Raw genomic sequence first — 24,064 nt, forward strand, 5'->3', positions numbered from 1 at the left:
TGGCCTTTTGGCCTAAGGAAAAAAATTTGGGTGGTTTACCTATACTCACTGAGCATATGCAGAGGTGGAAGTATGGTTGGGATGGGATAGTTAGAAGAGTGCTACAGAGAGTACTGTGGTAGTACAGTCTGAGATCTGTAGACGTCTACCATTTTCTCTCCTGAGCAGGGCCAAAACTTATGTAAAACTGTGTACCTTGAAGCAAAAGCAGGGCAATGATGCAGAGGTCACATGTTGAATTCAATGGTGCGGTTAGATACTCCAAGTGAGTGTTGTTATTGGTGCTACACCCCTATCTTTATGCAGCCCAAGACTGGAAGATGCAGTTTGCTTTTTTTTGTGTGCTGTAGTGACTTCAGATTGGCTTTGTCACACCTAACTTCAGAAGTTAAATATTAACTGTCTAAATGTAACCTAGTCATGCAGGTCTCCCTCTGTAGATAATGAAGAGAAATGGTACAGGTTTCGATTCCTGATTCAGTCACAGGCACAAGGTTCCTTGTCCTGCGTCGTCGTCGGGAGCACCCGGTTTTCCAGGATTTCTGTGCTGCAGCGGGGTGGGTGAGTGCAGCTGATTAGGCATGATTAACCTTGCTTATCGTGCTGTTCAAAGTGTCCTCCCGTGCCTGAGCCAATCTCCCCCTGATACCAAGGCTGGAGCTGCTGTTTCTATTGTCACTTTATGTTATGCTCCTTGCATGCCTTTTCCACAAAAAGGGAGGCTAGGAATGGCAGGAAAGTATGGAAAAACCCTTGACTGTTTGGAACATATCAAAGGCAAAGGCTGGCACATCCACCCACAAATCCAGGAAATAGCTGCATGGTTTTAGCTGCACAATTTTGGTATTTGAGTCAATTCCAGTCATGATCTTGGCCAGGAACTGTGTCTGATTTTGACACAATTTTGAACCTCTGGAGTGTAAAATAAATATTTTATATAATATTTATCTCTTTGTTACAGATCTCTGACGAAAATGGTACCCACAAAATATTACTTTCTGAAAACATAGCTTAGCAGCAATTAGATTTATTTAAACACTTTCAACAGCTGCACTAATGACTTTTTTAAATAAAACCCATATTTTGCACAGAGAATCTCAGTCTTTAGCTATGCCAAATTCAAATCACTTTGCATGCACAACTATTCTCCCTTTTTTATCTCAGAAGGCTGTGGGGGAAAAGAAATTTATTTGGAAGTTTTCTTTTTAATAACTGACATTATCATCTGGAGGGCACTGGTTGGTCAAAATTTATTTCTGATCACATAATGTATTTGTATAATATCAATATTAACGTGAGATTGGGTGGAAAAAAGTTTTGCTGAATGACGGCTAGTACAAATTCAATTGTTTGTACAAGAACTGTATGAATAACGTATTTAGCGTAGTGTTAAATTGGACTGAGATAGGGGGGACATGAGCAGAGATCTGTAGGCAAAACAGACAGAGCCTGCATTTGCAAAGGTCTTTAACTCACACTGAGCACAAACTGGACTGTGGTTTGAGTGTGAAAGCACATTAACTTAGCTGTTAGAAAATCTTCAGACATTACTGAATGATGGTAATATTACTAATTTAGATCCTAAAAAAGATTTAAGTGTGCTTTAACACAAATCAAATCATACAATGTAGCAGATCTGGATACAGCGGCCTTCAGTCCTGAACAGATATCTGACATTACAATTTATATTCTGCCACTAGAGCCCACAGAGACACTGATTGTCACTCAGAGTTTGCTTTTCGTTTTCCACCCTAATGCTGCAATGTAAGTTATAGCAGTGCTTTGTCATGTTTTTCATTTAATTGGCGTTTGTGAATGTGAAATCGAATCAGTGGTTCGTTCCTTCAACTCAATTACTAGATCTATACAGTCTTTTTGCCATTAAAGAGATTGCTAGTACCAATATGCTACACCACGGGGGTTTAATCAGGATTCTAGGAAGAGCGGCTAATTATCAGTTTCTGGTTATTATGTGAAACAATGTACTATGAAATTTGAATTCTGTCTGAATTCTGTTTGTTTAGTTGGTTTTGGCTTCAGTTTCAATAATAGAGAGCCTAATTCTCATTTAATGCTAATATTCCCTTTCAGGTAGGTTGCTTTGCAGAGTAATGAAGAAGTGTTTCATAGTCAATGAGAATCAGGCTCACCATAGCATATGCCTTATATTTGTCTTTATTTAAAACACCTGATACTGGTGATGTTTCCCCTTTCAATTGGTGTCATGGCTAGGTAACCTTACCAGGTTCCTCAGCATTTGGTTCTTCTGATATTCAATGCAGTTCTACCATTTTGCATCCCCCTCAGAAGAAAAAGAAAACAAAAAGAAAAAAGGAAGTTTGCAATTTTAAACTATTCCGCAAATTACTTACTGCTTGATTTGATAAAACTGCAAAAGATACTAACAGCCTATTCTGCACCATTTTAAAGGCGTGAGATTTTTGCGCTATTTGGGGGTTCAGGTGATAAAGCCTCATTTTCTTATGCTGATTTTGAATGTTAGTTTTGGGAACTAATTGTCTGTTGGAAGCCAGAGAACAAGGGCTATGAAGAATTCTTGTGTGAAAAAAAAAAGAGTAAATACAAGTGGTGGTTAAGTCAACATTTCCTTCTATTTTTCTAATTTGTTCAGTCTATAAACATAGTACATGGAAAACAGACAAAAATCTTGCTCTTCTCGAACCAGAGTTCCAGTTCATAGTTATGATTATTCTGTATCAACAGGAAATTAGTATAAGAGTGTTGAGACTGATCATACAGATAAAATTTAGACCTATTCTGGGTAGAGTTTCATTAAATAATAGGCAGATGGAGACAGGGAGATTCTAAATTCATTTGAAAAGAATTTATTTTTAATGACAGGGAAGCAGTGTTGTACTACATGTGCTCATATTTAATTTCCTATGTGGCAATGATAACCTGGAAGCACTCTATGGCATTACTGAAATCTTACTTTTGCATGTCTTGATTTCTAATATTTGGGTTTGGCTTTGGCTGGTTGTTCCTCTTTAACGTTTGTGAAGCAACATTTTCTCTAGTGCTGCTAGAGCCGTACACTGAAGCCCACCCACAACAGAACCCTTGGACAGTAATCTTCACCTCTTGATGGCTATAAACATGGAGGCTTATGTATTTACTGCCTTGGACTACAAGAGGGAAACTGCCTGTGATACATACCTTCTGCGTAGAGAAGAAAGGGAGTGAAAAATCAACTGCTTGAGAGAAATGTAAGATGCAGGTATGGGGACTAGAATGAGATGGGGAATGTCTATGCCCGGCCAAAATGTGGGTCTCAGATGCGGGTTACTAAGGCAAAGCACAATACCCTGCTCTGAACTGACTGCATGGCCCCAGGAGCTTAGATTTTAGGTTTGGTTCACTTTTGAAGGATTGGTCTGACAAAACTGGGGGCTGGATGAGGAGCAAGGGCAGGCTTTGCTCCTTGCTCTCCACCTGAGTTGGGTGACACGCCCATGTCACACTCCTACTCTGGCCAAAAATCTTGCTCTGTAGAAGCTGGGCTGCACTGCTGACTTCCAGGCAGCCAGGATTTCTCTGCCTGAGCTTCTGCTTCTCTCCTCGTGTTTTTTTCTGTTCTTGTCTGTAGCTCTCAACCTGACCAGGGCACCTACTCGAGGTGGTGCTGCACTGTGGGGATTAGATCGGCCAGCTTTTACTCCCTTGGCTGTGCTCTGGGGTATGCTGCCTGCCAAGTGCTTGCAGTGAGGTGATCTAACACAACAGGGACCTCTGAACAGAGTCCTAAGGCTCTCCTGTAATGTTAATCCTGAAAACAACTCATACATAGATAAACTTTAAAAACGAACAAACAAACAGAAAAGCCATTTCCTTAGTTCTGCTTGAATCCGGTTTCCCGAAGGTGACAGAACATACAAAAGAGCCAGCAACACATGAGAAAAACTTCCTGAGGAGGAACAGAAATCTCCTTTAAAAGCTTAGCATTCAGCAAGTTGCTGTTTAGTTCCTGTGTGAACAATTAATCTTAAAACAAATATTTGGCCAAGGGAGATTGAGCTCCAGGAGGTTTCATAGCTAACTAAGGTTGAATGAAAACACATACTGCCTGACTTCTTCAGGTCAGTTTTTCTTTTTCACACTCTACATAAAAATAACGAAAAAAAAAGTATCTGTTACAATGACCCAGGTTTTGCCATTCAAACCTCCCTAAATTACAGGCTTTCCCTCAGAGCCCATTCACAATGGGGTATATAATGCATGGCTGTGTTACACCCTACCACTCTTTGAATTTCTATAACTTGTTATTACTACGTTAAAATGTAGTCGTCTAGTTCAAAGGCTTTTCTATAAATAAATATCTTCCTAGCTGAGCAGATGACTGTCCCCACCAGCAGCTCCTGTGTTACCGGCTCTGTAGTTTTTAGCTCTTCAGCTAGGCATGGCTTGGAGCTACTTTGAAAAGTCTGTGAATGGCTGGCAGCTGTAAGGTCTTGCGAAATCTGATTAGGATCAGACTGGAAATCAATAACATTATTACATTGTTGGTTCTTATTCTGGTTAGTATTTCATCTGGGGTTTTTTTTTTTTCCGTTTTCTGTTATCTGCACTTCCTGAGTTGTATTTCTTTTTAAGGGACAGTGGAGGAGAGAAGGCATGGCAGCTCTGCTTGGGACACAAAGGTTGTGTGCTATGTTTGTACTGTCATGGGTGCCCTATCCAAATCAGTGGAGAAGCTCCACTGAAGGCTATAGAAGGCTAGGGCACTTCCACAATAGCTGGTGGATGCCACCACATCTTGGCTATATTCTGGGTTATGCTGTACATGTGTGTACTTCACCCCTGGAGGATGGCAAAAAGCATAGCCAGAGAGTATGTAAAGCACCTGTAAATGTTGCTGTGTTGGGCCCTAGCAGTCAGCAGAGCCCAGTGCTCTCCCTGCTATAGGCAGCCCCACCTGGAGCAAGAGCTCTGCCACCGCCAAGAGCCTCTTCCAGTGGAGGATGAGTGCTGGCTCCCTTCACCTGCCAAAAGTCAGGCCCCTGCTGAGCCTCCTGGGTCATCATTGTCAAAAATTCAATTGATGTCCTTGCTCTAGCAAAGGTAAGTGAAACAAAATGTCCCTTAATTGAACGAATTGACCAGGGCAATCCATTTAGACCATGGGGTCTTTAGGGAAGAGGTTCACTTGTGCTTGTGTGTCGTAACTAAAGGAACAGGCTTGTGATTACTGCTGGCTCACTGGCTCTACAGTAATACAAATAATAAAGGATTATAAAAGTATGAACAATATGTAGCACTGTTGCCAAACAGTGCTTTCCATTTTCAAGGCACTGTAAAAGAAAAACAACAACCTAATGACTCCTTTGAGTGCTAACTAGCAGTAGTGCTCACCTCGTGGGTTCAAAAACCAAAAGCTGCCTCTCCACAAGACTATAAGTATTGAGAGATTCTTAAAAAAAACCGTACTAAACTATTTGGTATTTAATTTGGGTTTTTGTTTTGGTCTTCACAACATGATTTTTAAGCTTTATATTTTCAAGGTTTTGTCTGCAATGGTGGGGAGGGGGAAGGAGGAGCCAATAATTTTTCTTACTATTGCGTAACTCTAAGGGCTGAGTCTTTACTGAAGCATAAGACATTGCATTTAAATAATGAGAAAGAGAAGCCATATCATACTTAAGGAAAGAATACAGTACTGCCAGCTGTGTGAGATCAAAACTCATGAAGCCTATCTTAAGATATCATCGGATTGCTTTAAGATTTCATGAGAGTCAAAATAATTTTTTCTTTATCAATTGCCTCAAGGTTTCTGCAGTCACTTCAGACTCTCAAGTGTCCTTCCAAAACCATGAAAGCTGGTAATTTACCTGTTTTTAATGAAAGACAATTCCAGTAGAGGGTACATCTTGAAAAACATTGAATATTGGAAAAAATAGTGACACTGAGATCACCAGAATTTGGTGGCTTCAGGCTCTTCACTCTGGGCCTCTTCACCCATAAATTATACTACCTTTCAAGTTGTTCTGAAAGAACACTATGGAAAAGAACCTGCTTTTTCGTAAAAAAACAAGTTATTGCTTCAAAGGATGCTGAGAAAAATCATATATCACATGTCTTTAGTGGGCTAGACAGAAACTGTCAAATTGAGATTAGAGTTCAATGAGATAAAAACACAGTGGGGGGGGGAGTTAATTCAATTTTGAGTATAGTTCTGTATATTTCTTTTTCAGGTTTTAACAGGCTGGGGTTTTTTAAATGCCAAGTAGGATCTTATAGCTAGCAACATCAACTTCTAACACAGTAACTACTGTACTTCACTCCGGTTTGTATTACTCCAGTGATGCTGCATAAACTACTACAGGGAAGGCAGCTTCTAAGGAACAGGAGATTGTAGCTGCCCCTAAATTACTGGAAATGTTGTGCTTATATATGCCATAATAAAAGGGTATGCATACAGGAGACGTTTCGGCAACTGCAATCTGCTGCAATTATAGCAGATATGACTACACCATGCAACCAATTTAAGTGAACAGCGTTCAAAACACAAAGCGAGACGGTCCGTGGGGAATTTAAACTCTTTACTTCTGTAAGGACTAATTTTCCAGACATCTACGCCCCTCTCCCTCTCCTGTGGCATTTTGTTTTGATCTTGGTGAACCTGTCCCGGTTTATGGATGAATTTTAAAATTAAGGGCTTTACCACTTGTGGTCACTGAGAATCACAGAATCACAGAATAACAGAATAGTAGGGGTTGGAAGGGACCACTGTGGGTCATCTAGTCCAACCCTCCTGCTGAAGCAGGGTCACCTACAGCAGGCTGCACAGGACCTTGTCCAGGCGGGTCTTGAATATCTTCAGAGAAGGAGACTCCACAACCTCCCTGGGCAGCCTGTTCCAGTGCTCTGCCACCCTCAGAGGGAAGAAGTTCTTCCTCATGTTCAGATGGAACTTCCTGTGCCTCAGTTTGTGCCCATTGCCCCTTCTCCTGTCACTGGGCACCACTGAAAAGAGCTTGGCCCCATCCTCCTGACACCCACCCTTAAGATATTTATAAGCATTTATTAGGTCCCCTCGCAGCCTTCTCTTCTTCAGGCTGAACAAGCTCAGCTCCCTCAGCCTCTCCTCGTAGAAGAGATGTTCCAGTCCCCTCATCATTCTCGTAGCCCTCCGCTGGACTCTCTCCAGTAGCTCTTCATCTTTCTTGAACTGGGGAGCCCAGAACTGGACACAGTACTCCAGATGAGGCCTCACTAGGGCAGTGTAGAGGGGAAGAAGAACCTCCCTTGTCCTGCTGGCCACACTCTTCTTGATGTACCCCAGGATTCCATTGGCTTTCTTGGCAGCCAGGGCACACTGCTGGGTCATGGTTAACCTGTCGTCCACCAGGACACCCAGGTCCCTCTCCGCAGAGCTGCACTCCAGCAGGTCCGTCCCAAGCCTGTACTGGTGCATGGGGTTGTTCCTCCCCAGGTGCAGGACCCTGCATTTGGCTTTGTCGAACCTCATCAGCTTCCTCTCTGCCCAGCTTTCCAGCCTGTCCAGGTCACGCTGAATGGCAGCACAGCCTTCCGGTGCGTCTACCACACCTCCCAGTTTGGTGTCATCAGCAAACTTGCTGAGGGTACATTCTAACTCTTCATCCAGGTCATTGATGAAGAAGTTAAACAAGACTGGGCCCAGTACTGACCCCTGGAAGGCGTTTTCACAAGGCGTTTGTAGTAAGAGCAGGGTTCCAGCTCCGGCATCACGGACACATTTAGCTGGGAATAGCAGCATTCTGGGGCTTGTGTGGGAGATCTCTTTGTTCAGGGGTCCAGACTGCTTTGCCCTTACAGGTTCAGCACGGAGGGGAGGGAGGCTCAGCCTCTCACCCACCTGTCTGGGGATGCTCCACTGAGCGTGGGCCATGTCAATTTGATGCTACTATTGACAAAAGGTTATCTCTGTGCAGGTGTACATCCTGTGCTCATAGCCACTAATATTTCAGTCCTGCAGGAAGAAAAGCATCTCCTGTGCTTACAAGTTCCTTAAAGAAACTTTAATTTCAGTAACATCGACCAGAGCCTGTATTCAATGCCAATGAATGGCATGATATTTTGTGACTAGGTTACCGGCAAAATATTTTTTGCCTGAAAGTGTGCATATGTTTGAACATTTCATTGTTTTTGAAAAGTGATTTTGTGATTGTTCTAATTTTTTTTATTTAAAAAATTAGTTGTTATGTTCTATTTTTTCTGCTTATTTTACCTAAATTTTCTTTACAGAAGAATAAAAATATTTCATGGTGGCGTCTCTGCATTGGTATCCGGAAAAACATTTTTTTTCTGACACAGAAAACTTCTAAAATAGCTACCTTCATATGGCCATCATAACCATTATTAGTTTTGAATATTTCTAACCTACTACTCTGCTATACATAAAAAATCAATTTTTAAATCACTTATAAGGAGTTGATTTATTTGTCCATGAAAGTGTATAGGCATAGGAGAGAAATTTTATGCTAAAAAAATTGCCATGTTTTAAGTTGTGAATATGAAAACAAAAGAAAGAAAACGTTAAAGAAATATATGTCTTGATAGAAATACTTCACAGCATCTTGTTCAAATTTCCAGAAATGTCTCTGGACTGGGACCAGATTTAAAGAATTTTTAGTCCCCAACATAAATTGTTTTTCCTGAATATTTTGAGTATGTGAAAAAAAGGCATTATTAAAACAGTCACTGTCAACTAAAGTATATTGGTTTCTTAGGGGGAAAAAAGTCATGTACTACATGATTTTGCTACTGCGTTTAACAGGTGCAAGGAAGGTGTTGCAATTCTGTATAGTTCTTCTTCCTTCCTCAGAACTGCAAATATTTTTTCTTATTTTCTCTGTTTGGTTTTTTTTTACTGCAGGATCATATTTTCATTACTGGAATTTCCTGCTTATATGGTGACATGCAAGCCAGGCTTTTCTTGGCTGTTACCAAACAATTTGATTTCTTGTTGGAGCAGCACAGAACAAATAGCAGTTAGAGGCTGGCAATGGGCTGCTCATACGTTCTCATCACTTCCCTTGTGAATGCATGTTTCTTCAATACCATGATGTCTGAATAATATCAGACTTTTCCTACTTCGAATTAGATGATTTTCTTCTTGTGAGGTGTACAGTTTCTAGGTAAACAGCCATGCCACCTTGCATTCGACTTTCCTTTTCCTTTTCTGGACAAAAATTAGCTCCAGTAAGATCAGACAGCTTCAGCAGCTCAGAGAAAAAGGTAGTGGTCTCCTTTTATTTTCTCCCAGGTTTATTTTGCTGCCAGCTCCCTTTGAAAATGGCCCTTTTTGCCAAGGCTACAACTTTGCTAAATGAGTTAGTGTTAATGCTATGTCTTGTTTATTTGCACAAGTGGAACATGAAAGATGGGAAATGTTGAAGTGAAAAGACGGCAAGAGATGGAAACCAGAACAGTATCAAGAAAAATGTGAAGAGTGGCCGAGGTATGTACCACACATGCTTCAGCCTTTCGGCAGCGGGTTGGCCTCAAAAATCCTCCCGATGGACCCAACGAGGTGCCAGACCTTCAGGTGCTCCCTGCAGCTATCCTTGCGGTCTTCTGGGCTCAATTTGGGGCATTTGAGGAGTGAGTTTCGCTGACCACGGTGTCACAAATATGATAAATCAGGCTGGAGAGGGGTGAATGAGGTCTCACAGTTGACATCCAGAGATTTGTGAGAGCAGAAGAAGGACCAAGCAGCGCTTGTGATTCTGTCTCTGTTCCGAAACAGGATGTTGAAGGGGCTGAATTTGCTTCGGAGGGGCTTGCCGCCAGCTCCCTATCCATGTGCCTCAGTGAGACTGAGAGCTACAAAAGCTTGGACCACTTTGGTCAGGTCCTCATCCTTCAGCCTGCTGCTAGCCATAAAATAATAAATTGGACATGGCTAAAGACAGGATTAGATGACAACTGAGGACAGGAATCTGTCAGGATCTTTTGAAAGCTTAAAAATATTCTGGTCACTACTGAGGACTGCAGAAAGAGCTCATCACTTTAGAAACCCTAAAAGCCTGCCATATGACCAGCATAAACTGCAGGCTTCCTCTGTGTGGTAGCTAGCTGAAAATCACAGGCTCGTACAGAAAATGCAAGGTGGGCTTGTCCAGCCTCCCACTCAAGGCAGGAGATTGCTCAGGGCCATGCTCAGGCCAGTTTTGAAAACCCTCAGGGATGGAGACTCCACAGCCGCTCCAGGCAGCCTGCCACATTGCTTGACCACCCTCGTGGCAATGAATATGTTCAGTCAGGATTGTTTAATAACTGAAAAATGTATTTCCCAACTCCAGAACTTTTATGTAAAACGCCTTCTTTCTGAGTGTGACATTTTCTCAGAAAATGACAGTCTCAGCAAGACAGTTTATTTGAAGAGTCAAAACCAACTATTTTTAATCCAGTGAAAATGTCCTGGGCATGAAAAATGGCTTTACACTTCTATTTTCTTCTAGGCTTCAAGTTTTCTGGTCATCTGACAACACCTATGATGCACTTTTTATGGTGTATATACTCCTCGTATTTTAGGGGAAGCAAACAGTTTATGGTGCTAGAGGAACGGTCCATAGATGGAAATGGGAATGTAAAACACTCTGTAAGAAATCTCGTAAGAATTTCTGGCACCACTGTGAATTTAACTACTTTGGTTGTTGGCCTGTATGGGAATGCATATATGTCTGTACATCCACACGTATATACATACACAGATGCACATCCACATACCTGTGGAGTCACATACACATTCACATACATATACACTTATATATATGTGCACGTATATATGAAAACACACACAAACATATAAAAAGCTTCTTCTTGGGAAAAAAAAAACAAAACACCACCTCAATTTGCAGTTGGCTATGAGCAGAAACTCTATTTTCTGACCTTTAGCATTATTTTCCCTACAATCTCGTCACATGACTAGAAGCAATGATACAGTCAATGTTCTAGCACCTGTAATGATACGGGTGCTGACACACCTGTTGTAGCTTTAGTCTCACCTATTCCGGGACAGCTTATTGTGGGCAGTAAAGGCTGAGGCTACCAAGATCACAGCCAGGGTCTCTAGCCTGCAGGTTAGGGCAGGAGGTGTTGCCAGGCAAGTGAGGAAGCGGTGCCTGGGCAGCACAGTGCTCCACAGCTCAGCGGAGGCTGTCTCTCTCTCACATTGGCGTGAGGGCTGTGGGAGATGCTTTTGGTATGCATCACCTTGGCAGGAAACTTGTCAGCCAAAGGGAATGGACTCCAAGGAGTGCCACATAATAATTAGAGGCGTGAGTGTCATGACTTTGTGCAAATACATACAGAGAATAAAGACATCTTTGGTGTCATGTCAAACTTGGAAGTGTGTTGTGGCATGAGAGGCTATAAATAGGAGCTCTGGGATGAAAACAGAATGGCGCTGGGCTGAAAAGGCTCCCGATGCCAGGCACAGCCACCTAGGCAGCCCCACCACCCTCTGCCACTGCTCCTCCTTCTCCCACCCTCCCTCACTCCACCATGCCACCAGCATGTTTTGGGACTTGTCCATTCCAGGCTGAGGAACTGACCGCCCTGAGAAAAAAACATGCTTTTCTTTTTTGGCTGTATTTAACCTGATCAGTTTGCCCACCTGGCCCGCCTGGGCAAGTGCACGTGCTGGTAGAGGTGGCAGAGAAACATGAAGTGGTGAGGGCAAAGTCTGTGCAGGCCAGTCCTGCAGCTACACACATGCACACACATCTAGCTCTGCAGCTGTCTGTTAAGGAAGGTGGAAACCTGCCTTGAGGAAAGGAAAAGAGGATCTTGCACATTGCTCTGCAGAGAGCAGTTCCGTGATGGAAGGATGGAGATGAGCATGTAGGTTCTGCTTCCAAACTTTCTTCTCTTCTCTTTGTGCATGAGCTGCTTTGAGCTCCCTGACCACCACCTTGAAACTATGATTTATTCTTGACCAAAAAGAAACGAAAACAACATCACCGCTTCCCAAGAAGACTCAAGGCAATTGTATTAGTTCTATCTGATAAACAAATGAGTATACATAATTTCTCTCCACGTCTTTCCATTGTTTCAGCCAGAGAGCATGTGCCAGAAGTGGGTGCTAGCCTTAAAGCACTGTCGGCCTATAACTTGCTCTCAAATGCTTTCTTCCTCTTTAAGTTTTGCAAAATGGAAAAAAATCCTTATTTATCATCAGTTGACAGCTCAGTTGGAAGCGAAACCAATTAAATTGAATAAAGACTTGCTCTAATTCTGAACACACTGTTCGTTTACTGTTTTAATGAAGTTTTGCTAGTCCACTTAAAATGCTTAGATGAACTGCTTTTATTCTTTCCATCCAGGTAAATCCTTTTATAAGGCTTATGAAACCCCATCCTTTAGTCTGAAAACAGTCACAACTTTATTTCATGTGACCTACAGTCCTGTAGTCCAGGCAAGGTAAGCTGACATTAATTTATTTTCTTGGTTTTATTGGATAATTCTGATATACTGACATACTGCAGAAGGTTCCTCAACTCTGTCTGAATGGATAGACAGCAACTTTCTGTAAAACTTGTCACTGATGACATGAAACAGCATTTCTATTTGTCAAGAAAGCTGCTATAGTTTGGTTTCTGTGGTTGAACGTTACAATCCAAGGGCAAAATGCTGTGTTTCCAATGGGAATTAAAGCTGTGTAACTAAGAGCACCAGGTGGTCCCTAACAGCAGAATCTGGACTATTGTTTTTGAGATTTATGTAGTGTTTCATGCTTATCCCAAATGCTGGCTGCTGGTAATTTCTGCTGCTATTGTTGCTTAAGGTCATCTATAAATGCAAAATGTTTCTCAGCGGGTACTTGACAGCAGTAACCTAGATAAATATTTTCATTTACATAAACATCATCTTAACATTTTAGAAACTGTAGTAAATAGTCTCAAATCCCAGAAGCCATCTAGACATTGCAAGAATTACATTGTTTTTGAAAAAGATTGATGTACTGTATTATTTCATTGGTCACAGTCCAACACAAGAGGGTGGACTGATGAAAAAGATGCTTAACACATCCAGGGTTTGTGTTGCTTTCTTTTTTCTAACTGTGCTAATAGATGAATTTCCATTTGTTTTTCAAATTTTTATGTACCCTTACGCAATAAAAGATAATCTAACCAGACGGGAGAAAACAGTGGAGATCAACTGGCTTTTAAAGACAAATCCCAAGCCAAGAAACCTCTCTATAATTACCACAACATTCTAAAAAGAAATAAAATTACTTTCTGCCTACTTGAGAGCACAGACATTGGTATTTTATTAAAAATGGATGCCCCTCAGAGCTCATTAAGTTTTCATGTGAGTAGCTGCAATCCTCTGTGCTTTGTTGTATGTGCTTCTTATGGAGGAAATGTACTCCTACAAGACGTCTCGGGCTCGGACAGGTTCTTCACCCATGCAGTGCTGCACCACAGACCTGTGCCAAAAACAACCAGGCTCCAGGCATTTCAGAGAGGCTAAAGCTAACAACAAATACCCTAAATATGGTGCGGGTTGTTTGCATTTATTCTCTGTAATTAATATCTTGTAAGATCAAACAAGAAAGAGACCCTTTCTGTACACAGGCACTTTAGCTCTAAGGATTTAGCTTTTTTACGGAAAGGTGCATGTATGTGAACAGATCCAGAGAGGCGTTGGGCCACCTCCGAGGTGGTCCTTGCTTGTGGCTTCTGCAGCACAAACCAAGTGCAGCGCTTTGCAGCCGGACAGGGCTGCCTTCTGCTCACTGTCCAGTCTGAAGCCTTGCAGATAATGAGGTTTAGGTGGAGTAGATGTGGCTGAATACATATCTAGCACAGGTTTATTGACATGCTGTCTTCCTGCGTTGCCATACCAGCCTAAGAAAGACTGAAAAAAAAGTGAGGAGGTGAATAACACCTACTCAGGATACCAGTGTCCTGTTAGAAGAGAAATCCAGCATCCAGCCATTGATCGCCATTGCCTCTGCATGTATTTTCTAGACCTTGTGCTCTGTATACACTTTGCAGCCACAGCAGGAGTGTGTGTTGGAGCAAAGCCCTCTGAGCATTTGCATTGTTGCTGTGATCTGTTTATACCGAATATCAACAGCTAATCCTCCTAATCCTCAAACAATTATTTTAGCCAATACTGTAGCTGTTCAGAATTAGCTGACAGCGTTTGTGTAGTTCACATTTAATTTAAACAATCATTGTCTTGTTGTGAGTCTCCCATATGACCAAATTACTTGACTCCGTATGAACACATTATAAATTCACTCTAAGTAAGGGTCTGCAAGCACATGCACACATATATGCAGCCATCTGTGCAAGCATCTGTTTTACTTGTTTGCATTATAGTTTAGAACTGACTGACAGTGTTTGGTGTTCAGCTTGGGGCACTTGAAAGATAGTTCATTGTTAGGGAGCACCGATCACCCTGTAAAAACCAAGCTCACCGATACAGGGCTCAGATTTAGTGTGTGGATTCATTAGTAATTGCTAAAAATCTAGGGCAGATTTTCTTACAACTGGGTGTTCTTTTGTGCTCTGTCGCAGGCCGCAAACTGGGATTAAGTAGGGACCTCCAGGAGTTAGAGGTGTCTTGGCTCTTCTGTTCCTATGGGGCCAGTTCATTAGCTGGTGTTTATCAACTGTGATGTGATTACAGGTCTCAGGAACCCAGACAACCATTTTATAGGTACATATTTTGCCAGCAGAAAGATGAAACGCACATTTCTTTTTGCTTTCTTCATCTAAAATATTAAGTGGATGACTACTGACCTAAATATCCTACAGTCCCTTTCGAAGCAGCTGCTTCTCTGTGCTTCATCTCCTCTCTCTGTGTGAGAGTGTGGCAATTCCTGCCGTCAACTGCAGAAACTCCTGCCTCCCAATTATGATTTCACTGGTTTGAAACTGCAGCTTGTGCGTTAGCTCCTGAGCTTGCACTTTCCCCAAACAAAATGTAGCTTTCCCTCAAAATTGCCAGACTTTCAGATTCATCAGTTTTAACTAGGCTTTGCCCACAGACTAAGATGTTGAGACAGTATAATCACCACTTTTCTCAGTATTCTGTGATTACCACCGGATTTTCAATAGATTGACTGTCCGGGTACTATAAGATCATATCTATATTAAAATGCTAGGAAACAGATTAAATGCCCTGATGCTCTTTAACCCTGATTTTGTCATTGTCTCCAGCTAGTGATGGATTTCAGGCCCAACTGCAAAGTTACGCTAGTACAACTTGGTGATGACAACACTGCCAAGCAAACTTCATGGGCTATAATCTGTCTTTCACAGAATAACTTCCATTAAATTAAATTTCCTGCATCATTATATTGGGAAGAGAGAGGAATCTACTTATTCACAAGTTGCTTTGAAGATGCTGAGTGCAGAGGCAGTGAATTACACTCATTTGATACTAAAGCTCAGCGGAGAGGGAAAGCCCTCAATCATCCTTAAAAAAATATTTTATTGGGTTTTATTTCATATATTACTTCTTCCACGTATCTAACATATTGTGCAAGGCAAACAAGAAAATAAATATTTAAGCAGAATTAGCCTAGGTGTGACAAGAAAAACTATAATTAAGTACAGGAAAAGGAACAAAGAAAGGAATATTTATTTCAAAAACAGGTGAAGGGATTAAGACCTAGTAAGGTCCTGCACTGAATTTTTGCATATCAGTAATCTTCTGCCTCTCTGTCTAGATCTAAGTGTCCATGCTTAGCAAGCAGCCTGGCCAACAAGATCAATTCTCTGTGGCTGAAAGGGAGCATGAGCAAAGAACAGTATTTTCTTGCCTGTCAACTATTTGCACATGTTGGCAGCTGTACTGAAAGCGTCCTCTGTCTGTGTCTCCATGTGGGGTGAGACACCGATCACCAGTCCTTCTGGCTTCTGCACAAGCAAACTGGGACGTGGAAAGCAAAACTGCCCAGGGCAGCCCCACGCCAAAGAGGAGGCGGCTGTTGCTCTGCTCTTTCATTTCCGGAGGCTCTCCCTGAGCTCCGCTGGACAAGTGCACAAGAAAAGGCTGCTGGTTGTTTTTAGATACCAGTTGTATTTTATCCAGCCTGTTTCTGTGTTACACTTTATACAACTGCCTAATCTGACAAAGGGTGACAAGGCAGGTTTAGGGGACAGCGTGCTGAACTGTAGAAGTTCATTTGGGAATGGTAAAACGCTTTTCAGCTTGAGGCTGTGATGTTGTGTTGTTTCAGAGATGAGCTGGTGCCTTATACTCCCAGCATTCATTATCTACCCGTGTCAAACAAAAATTCAGAAAGGCCTCTTGGGTCTGCTGTCTCACTAGCACACCACACATACAGCTCAAGCAATCTATAGCCTGCTGAAACCATTTCTGCTTGACCATCTATTGCACTGTTCCTGACCGAAATACATAAATACTGATTCAGAAACATCACAGCTAAACTGCTATGTCACTCAACGAGGCTACATTACCATAATTTTGTCAGGCTTTCCTAGAGTTATTTGTCAAGCAGAATTATCTGTTGGGCTTTTTAGAACCACCCAGATTAATATTTGTAATGGAGAGAGGAGAAGGGAAGTTAATTTATGGCAGCAGAAAATCACTTGTGAAGGGGCACTGCTGTTCTGCACACTGGCATTGCCTATCTGTTCCAAAAGAAATGTTGCCAGTTACAGTCAAAATGTTTGTACACTTACTGAAATGTGTGGATTTTTAATAAGACTGAATTATCTCACGGTTCTCATTTCTACAGTGTCAGTATATTCCTTCAATGAAAATAATTTCAGAAATCCAGCCCCTCTGACCCCTGTTACAAATTGTGCTGTTATGCCAAGGGCAAAATGCTTTGAAGGCATCAAAAAAGGCCATTGCAAGGGGGAGTCCCCAATACACCTCAAAATTTTCTTTGCTGCTTCGTTTGTACAAGAGGCACCTAAACCCTGGACTGAAGGCATGCTGCCTCCAGTGAATGGCAACACCATAGGCCCTTTCTGCATTGTGATGAAAGAAGCTCAAGTAATATGTTAAGAGATCAAACTCATTAATAGCCAGAGTTTTGGGCTTGCATAGGATGCTTGAAGTCATTCCACGGCCTTTTTTCTGCCTGGTGAGGAGCAGGAGCCTATGGTCTCCAGCACTGAAGTTCAGGGCTTCCGGTGCCAGTCTATTACCCTGGTCCAGGTGGTTTGTCCTTCTTTTCTGACCACTAATGCCACCTTAGAGCTTCCTTTCCTTTTTGAAACTGGGGCACGTGGTTTCTGATGAGACACCCCTTAGCGATAAGCTCATTCTTAGCCAGATCTGCTGGTGACCACCACTTATGCTATGAAGACTGCTCAGCCCTGTGCTTTGAGAAAATCTTCATACTCTGTCCTGAATCCTCTCTTGACAAAATCTCCAAGGGAACAGTAGGAGTTCTGACTGAATGAGGTTTCTAGGATCAAGCCACTAATAAATTATGTTTGTTGCCTTGCAGTCCTATGGAACTTGTCTGATTGTTGTAAAAATAAGAGTTAAGACTGAAGCTGAGAAAGAACAAGACTGTGAATTATCATTGTAGTATACAGAAAAAACACCCAGCGTTCAGATTTCCATTGTAAAACTGCTCTTTTTAGTGTTTTCACAGTGGATCAGCCTGAAATTTGGCTTTGAACGGGAAAATGTGCCCCTTTGAGCAAATGAGCTTCTAGTCTGTATGCTTGTTTGTTAAACTTGGCGAGCAGGGGAACCTAAAGCCTTAATTAATGTCACTTGTGATATTAAGAGGCAAATAATAGAGCAGCAAGTCAATTTGCAAAAGTGAAGACAAGAAGGCAGTGGGGAGCATTAAAACAGTTGTGTCAGTTCCTATGGATTTCCATAACACTCACAAGAAATGCTTTGAAAAATTGGGGAAAGGAGAAAGCAGTTTTGCCCTTTTTTAAATTTTTCTTCTTTGCATAGTCTCAGGTTAATTGTCCCATGTAAACAGTCCATTTAATAGAGGAGGAAGTTAGGTCTATTAAGTAGCTCAACAACTTCAGTGTTGAATTTATTGTATTGTTTGTTTTAAAAAGATCTGCATGTTTCATATAAAATACTTTCAGATTTGAGATTGTTACTTTCCAAACCATCCAAGACTCAGCTGGTTTGTTACACATTTAAAATTCAGTTGGGTTTTATTGAAAAGTTTATGAGCTCCTCTTCTGTTCTCTAAATAAAGCTGAGCATCTGAGTGAGAACTGGGGTTTCTGGCTTGGCCTGAGTCCATATCCGAAAGCTTTCTCTATCTCAGACAATAGAGAACCATGAACCCTGGAATACAAAACCGATGACACTCTCATAGGACAAGGTTCTTCCTCATTTCTGGCCTTTCTCTCACTGAATCAGACATAGTACTTGCCAAGCAGGGTTTAGTTCTCGTCAAAGCCACCACCAGCTTTGAGAGAAGTGGCAAAGTCCATGTTTCCAATACAGAGGCTGCTGTCCACCTGATGGCTTGTATTCCCTAAAAACTCCTATAATCTTCCTCCCTTTCCCATCTTGAAAAATTACCATAGGTATAAACACTCCAGGCTCTTTGCCTGGGAGTTTGGATCTCTGAGGAAGTTAATGGGATTACCTAAGTGACGAGGGACTTACCCATGTGAGAAGAGGTTTAGGAGGGCTATCCCTTAACTCGGCAATGACGTTCTGTGTGTGCGTCGGAAACGATTCCGTTGGCATTACTCCTTCTCAGCGGCTCTACGCTGTTAGACTTAGGCTATTCTTGGAGAAAAGGAGTGCCTAAAACAGCAGTGGTTTTTATTCTGGTCATATATTGACTGGCTTTGCAGGAGCGCTGGTGTAGTGTCAGTCCTGGAATCCCGCTAAGCAGAAGCAGTTGTCCTCTTTTTTGCCCCTGGACATCTGGTCACACTGTGGCTACAGCTGCAGATCTGGCACTCCGAGTAACTTGGAATAGTGTGACCAGCAAGAGTAGGGAGGTGACTGTGCCCCTGTACTCGGCACTGCTGAGGCCGCACCTGGAGTACTGTGTTCAGTTTTAGGCCCCTTGACTACAAGGACATTGAGTTGCTGGACCATGTCCAGAGAAGGGCAACGAGGCTGGGGAGGGGTCTAGAGAACAAGTCTTATGAGGAGCGGTGGAGTGAGCTGGGGCTGTTTAGTCTGGAGAAGAGGAAGCTGAGGGGGGACCTTATTGCTCTCTACAACTACCTGAAAGGAGGTTGTAGTGAGGTAGGTGTTGGTCTCTTCTCCCAGGTAACTAGCGATAGCATGAGAGAAATTGGCCTCAAGTTGCATCAGGGGAGGCTTAGATTGGATATTAGGAAAAATTTGTTTACTGAAAGAGTGGTCAGACATTGGAATAGGCTGCCCAGGGAGGTGGTGGAGTCACCATCCCTGGAGGTGTTCAAAAAAACGTGTAGATATGGCACGTCAGGATATGATTCAGTAGGCATGGTGGTGTGGCGTTGACGGTTGGGCTTGATGATCTTGGAGGTCTTTTCCAACCTATGATTCTATGATTCTATGATTTATGATTCTCAGGCTGAAATTTATAGTGTTTATTTTAATATTTTAACAAGAAAACAGTTGTCTCTGAAAGACACTAAAAATTAAGAGAAAATTGTGGATTTTTCCTCAAGAGTCAGCACGAAACATCTTAGAAAAGAAAGGCAGAAAAATTCTGTGTCTGACAGATAATTATGTTTTGTAAGAGCAAAGCAAGAAATAATCAGAACTTTGGCCAGGTGTAAGTATTCCCATATCAAATGATCTCCTTATGCACTGATGTTAAAAAGCAAAACAGGAATGCCTCTGATTTGTTGTCTGAAAACAGAGTCGTTATTCTCTGTAGCACAAGCACCACCACTAATTTTGCTGCCAACTTTTTTTTATTTTTCAAATCTCTGAAGTGCTAGAATACTGCTACGTAAAAGCAAGTATTAGTGTTTTAGATAGATGGATATATCTATTTAATAACGTTTTGCTAGGCAAATACTGGTGTTACATGGGATTTTAAGTGTTTTAATTTTTTTGTAAGTTTGATTTGCTTTTTAAAGTTACGTAGCAGGAACCAACAGTTCTGGTAGTATGAGATAAACTTCAACTAGTACAAATCCCAAATCGCGAGCTAAAAATGCCAGACACCTGGGTTTGGGCTGGGCAGTCCATGTTTCTGTGCATCTCAGGGTGATGGTCAGATGTCGAAGGAGGAGTGCAACCCAGCCCACTAACAAGGTGGCTGTACCTCCAGCATAGCTCAGAGGCAAGCTGGAAACTTCACTCCACTCTGAATGTCACTCCAGTCCATCTTCACAGATGCAGAGGGGACAAATCACTGCTTGAGGCTTAGCTGAAGCCAGGCTCCTCGTAGGGAGGCCGGGACTGCCGTTACATTCACTGAGAGTTTACTCAGATTACTGGTGGATACCCATTATCTTGCAGAACTGGTCGACATTATTAATGCTGAAGTCTATGGTGATGCAAACAGGTATTTGACTGAACTGTGAGGACAGAGGAGATTAAACTTTCAACATGCTCTGGATTCGTATCTTGGCTACAATTCAGCCTCCGAGTAGACAAAGAGATGAAACCTAAGTGCGAATCCTGTCCCCCTTTTGTTATACCGTAGATACCACTGCTGTCTGCTGTGCAGGCAGACTCAGCCCAGACACCAAGACAGTAAACAAGGGAAAAAGGTGTGAGGAATGACTAAAATACAGCAGTTGTTGTACTGGACTATCCAATTGCCATGGTTTCCCAAGTAACACGAGGATATATCATGCCAGGAGGAGGCAAGAGAATAGAAGTAGAAGAGGCTTGGCAAGAATCTCCTCTTCTAGCAGTGCTTTGTGCAGATTTGTAGTACAATTGATTTCTTGAAAGAGCGAAGTCCCTTTGATAGCTGCCTGGGAGAGGAGGAGGGTACTAAGGTAGGACTACCTGGGCTGTGAGCAAAGCCTGGCAGCTGGCCATCAGTCCTGAGCCAGGGGCTACCACCACTGCTCCACCAGCGCCTGCAGCCAGGTCCTAAATGGGCACCTGGTGCCAGCACTGCACTGGTCCGAAGCCATTTTTGCAATACTTTGTTCAGTCGTCTTCAAGCAGCTGCTTTCAAATTGTTTCAGAAACCCAAAGTAAACACCCCTCCGGAACGAGTGGTTTCACTCCCCTGGATCCCGGGGAACACAGGGAGAGAGCGAAGGAGCTGGCTGCAGCGCCGGGGCTGTGGTGCCGCTGGCCAGGCGCTGGCCTCGTGTCAGCCCCCAGCACTGCTGTGCAGCCCTTCTGCACTGCTCCACAACAGAGAAGCCTGAAGAAAATCCTCAGCCAGACTCCACAGTCGTGGGACAGACGAAGAATTTGTTTGTCTGCCTAAGATCTGACCGAGTTACAAACCCTAAAGTACATGTATCTCCAAGCTGATAAAGCCTCTGTTTGATTTCTTTGAAGGGGTTATCCATATCATTAAGCAAAATACACAACAGTCAGCCTATTTATGGCTGATTATAGCTTTGCTTAGACCACCTGAAGCATACGATTGCTCTGAAGTGCGTTGCCTGATGAGTCATTTATTGTGTTTCTGAAATATAAAATACTTATGAGGGAAAAATCAACAACAAAAACCAAGAAAAATATGGGGAGTAGTGTTCATTTTTTGTGCTGGCACTCTTTAATATATGCAGTTTGCCATTCTAACAGCCAGTCCAAAAGCTCCAGTTCCACCAAAAGGCTTTTAAGGCATTTTAGCTTTTTTGGTTAAAGACTAAGTACATTGATTTCTGCTTCAGCTCCTTTAAAAAAAAATAAATAAAGAAAGAAAATATGGTGCATACACGTGGTTCTACAACTTTCATTATGATTGTCTCTGTTTTGGCATAGAGTTTGATTTATGTGTTATCTTTACCCATCTGTAAATTATGTTCTTTCTCTTACACACACATTCATATTAGAGAAAACAGAAGGATGAAGTATGATTTAGTGAGGCAGGACGTCAGGGCACAGTAAACAATAAAAAAAAAAGGAAAGGACTTAGCAGAATACAAGCAAGAGGGTTTTTTTTTTGTCTTTGGTGACAATAAAGGGTTTTGACATAAGGCCTCTATCCATGGGAACGAAAATACTTAGCCTGAAAAATCTCACAGAGGTCTGTGTGACCAATTTCAAGTCAGATAAAAAAAAAAGAAAACCTTCCAGAAAATAAGAAAATGAGCTGTTTGCTGTGCAACAAATGCCTACAGTACTAACATCTACAGTACTAACATGAATTATGAAATCACTGGCTGTGACTGATCAGAGTTCATTAAAAATAAATCTTGGCCCAGCAGTTTTTATAAACAGAATGAGCAATAAAGGCAGCTATGATTCGCATTTTCTCATGCAGAAAACTGTCTGATTTTGCATTTTTCACTCAGCCAAAGGATTTCTCTTGAATAAAACTGATTCTGGCATCCGATGTAAAATTTCAGGTCTTGCCTTTCTGGGGGCGAGGAGAAGATAAGAGACAGCAGCTTTGTCAGCCCTTCAGAGCCTTTCAGATTTAACTTTTTCTAGAATTTATTTTGGCATTTAAGATTTTGTGGGGGAAAAAAAAATCAAAGCCACATTTTCTGTGCTGCCTGCCAAGGAAAGGTTGAGACTGGAGGCATAAAAGAGAGTTCTGCTCACTCCCATCGAGGACAGCTCTGCCTGATGGCTGAAGGACCACTCACGTGGAACTGAGTGTTACCTTGGTTGGAAAACTCACCATGGAGACTAAAGGCAAAGCACTTTTGGATACACAGATACTGTAATGGCATTGTATATGCACCTTACCGGGCCAAGGAAGGAATGGATTAACGACCTGGCATGGAAATATGGTCTACATTTGACTGTGCTCCATCACATGTGGAGGCTAAGAAAATTTGATGGAAAAGGCATAAAAGTTACCAGCACTGTACTGCTCAGAGTCACGAGTACCAAGGTGCTAGTGGTGTCCCAGAAGACAGCTGCTGAAGTGCTCGAACCTCTATCTGGGCTGGAGCAGCACGTACCGATGCTGGGCACAGCCCGAACGCCGACCGTACTGCTGTGGGTCTTATCTGTCTCCTAAACCACAAATCCAGCCAAAGCTTGCTGCTTTCTGGTTCAGGAAAAAGGTACAACAGCAACAGCAAATGGACAGACTCAGTCGCAGAACATGGTAACATGTCTTTGTATTATTTATGGCACACACAATGCAAAAAAGAACCGTCATCTACTAATGTTAGCACTTCTCTGGCACTGGGACAGAGAGACCAGTGAGAGTGGTGTCAAGAGGATGGGGCCAGACTCCTTTCAGTGGTATCCAGCGACAGGAGAAGGGGCAATGGGCACAAACTGAAGAATAGGAAGTTCCATCTGAACATGAGGAAGAACTTCTTCCCTCTGAGGGTGACGGAGCACTGGAACAGGCTGCCCAGGGAGGTTGTGGAGTCTCCTTCTCTGGAGATATTCAAGACCCGCCTGGACAAGGTCCTGTGCAGCCTGCTGTAGGTGACCCTGCTTCGGCAGGGGGTTTGGACTAGATGACCCACCGAGGTCCCTTCCAACCCCTACTATTCTGTGATTCTGTGATTCTGTGACCTCGCTGGTACGACAGAACTCCAGTTACAGAAAAGCTGTCCAGAAAGCAATAAGCGAGCAGGGGAATGAACACGGTCGGGATTACGCTTTCCCTCCCTGCCATCCCTTCTTCCCTCCCTGCCACCTCCCTTCCCCATTGCTGTCTTCACATAGTCCCAAGTCTGGTTGCACCCCTGAGAAGCAGCAATCCCTGTTAGAGCTCTTCTGACCCTGCAGACGTTTCGTAGCTCAGGAAGCCAGCTCCTGAGAACCATGCTGTTCCTAACAGCAAACATTTATCAGTAAAAATGCCATCAGCAGCAAACTCCCCCAGTAAGCTAAGAGTAGCTAAATATTGGCATGGCAAAGATGGCTGCTCTAAGCCAAGACCATGCAAGCTGCAATCACAGAATCACAGAATCACAGAATGGTAAGGGTTGGAAGGGACCTCTGTGGGTCATCTAGTCCAACCAATCAGCCTGTATCCATTTTTGGGTAGGTCTAGTGCCAAATTCACTGGGGA

At 42.6% G+C, this 24,064-nt stretch overlaps 1 long non-coding RNA gene across 4 annotated transcripts in view; it reads left to right on the forward strand.

The window, feature by feature from the left end:
• The first annotated feature begins 460 nt into the window (after window positions 1-460).
• LOC142360600 (uncharacterized) overlaps window positions 461-24,064 on the forward strand; it is a 39,275-nt gene continuing 15,671 nt past the window's right edge. For all 4 annotated transcript variants that reach the window (XR_012763228.1, XR_012763231.1, XR_012763229.1 and 1 more), the window contains exons 1-2: window positions 461-561; window positions 12,330-12,426. This is a non-coding gene — a long non-coding RNA (uncharacterized LOC142360600). The remainder of the gene's footprint in view (window positions 562-12,329; window positions 12,427-24,064) is intronic.

This window comes from Opisthocomus hoazin, chromosome 2, assembly GCF_030867145.1.
Source record: "Opisthocomus hoazin isolate bOpiHoa1 chromosome 2, bOpiHoa1.hap1, whole genome shotgun sequence".
NCBI lineage: Eukaryota > Metazoa > Chordata > Aves > Opisthocomiformes > Opisthocomidae > Opisthocomus > Opisthocomus hoazin.